Below are 1,208 nucleotides of genomic sequence, written 5' to 3'. Positions count from 1 at the left end.
GTCATCCTTGTAAGGCAGGAGGGGTTCAGAGGGACAGGGAGGGGGGCGGGATGGGGTACAGCCTTACCCTGGGTTCCTGATGGGGGGGTGGCCTGGAGGCCTGTGGGAGGCTGGGGGACACAGCCTTGCCCCGAGTGGTACTTGTGGCTAATAGGAACCCCCTTTTGTTTTTTGAGATGGAGTTTCGCTCTTGTTGCCCAGGCTGGAGTGCAATGGCAGGGTCTCAGCTCACTGTAACCTCCGCCTCCTGGGTCCAAGTGATTCTCTTGCCTCAGTCTCCCCAGTAGCTGGGACTCCAGCCGTGCATCATCACACCTGGCTAGTTCTGTATTTTTAATAGAGACGGGTTTCACCATGTTGTTCTGGCTGGTCTTGAATGCCCGACCTCAGGTGATCTGCCCGCCTCAGCCTCCCAAAGTGCTGGGATGGCAGGCGTGAGCCACCGAGCCCGCCTAGGGCCCTTTGAGAGTCCCCAGCTCTGCAGCAGCCTTGGGGAGGCCTGTGGGGAGGACCGAGGCCCAGTGAGGGCCCACGGGCTGACCGGGACCCCCGCTGTTCGCTGTGGCTGCCCCACGCACAGGCCTCAGTGGGAGAAGCCTACCTGGTGCACACAGACCAGCTCTATTCCCGCTCCGACTTCAACAACTACGTGGCTGCCGTGTACAAGGTGCTGGGGACCTTCCTGTTCAGGGAGGCCGTGAGCCAGTCTCTGATGGACCTGGCCAAGTACACTATCGGCCGCCTGCGCCCCAACTTCCTGGCCGTCTGTGACCCCGAGTGGAGCCGGGTCAACTGCTCAGTCTACGTGCAGCTGGAAAGGGTGTCCAGGGGAAACGCTGCTGACATCGCCGAGGCCAGGTGGGTGTGGACGAGCAGCCTTCACTCTGGGGGGCAGTGGGAGCTGAAGAAGCCCCAGAAGCCAGATGGTGAGGAACCAGCAGGCAGGTGGTCAGGCAGGAGCGAGGCCTCAGGGCTCCAGGTGCCCCGCAGACAGCAGGAGGCTGTGGGGAGCATGCTCTGTCTGCCCCTAGTCTCATCCCTGCCCTCTTCTGAGCTGTCTTCTTCTTCTTCTTTTTTTTTTTTTTAAAGATGGGGTTTCACCATGATGGCCAGGCTGGTCTTGAACTCCTGACCGCAGGTGATCCACTCACCTCGGCCTCCCAAAGTGCTAGGATTACAGGCGTGAGCCACCGCGCCCGGCCATGCGC

General features: G+C 61.1%; 1 pseudogene; it reads left to right on the top strand.

Annotated features, from left to right (window-relative positions):
* Window positions 1-467: 467 nt before the first annotated feature.
* LOC116548497 lies at window positions 468-979 on the top strand (annotated as a pseudogene).
* Window positions 980-1,208: the final 229 nt, after the last annotated feature.

The sequence above is a fragment of the Sapajus apella genome, unplaced genomic scaffold (genome assembly GCF_009761245.1).
Source record: "Sapajus apella isolate SASKATOON/1434 unplaced genomic scaffold, GSC_monkey_1.0 scaffold13398, whole genome shotgun sequence".
Classification (NCBI taxonomy): domain Eukaryota; kingdom Metazoa; phylum Chordata; class Mammalia; order Primates; family Cebidae; genus Sapajus; species Sapajus apella.
Note: the sequence above shows the minus strand (reverse complement) of the source record. Positions and strands in the feature narration are given on the sequence as shown.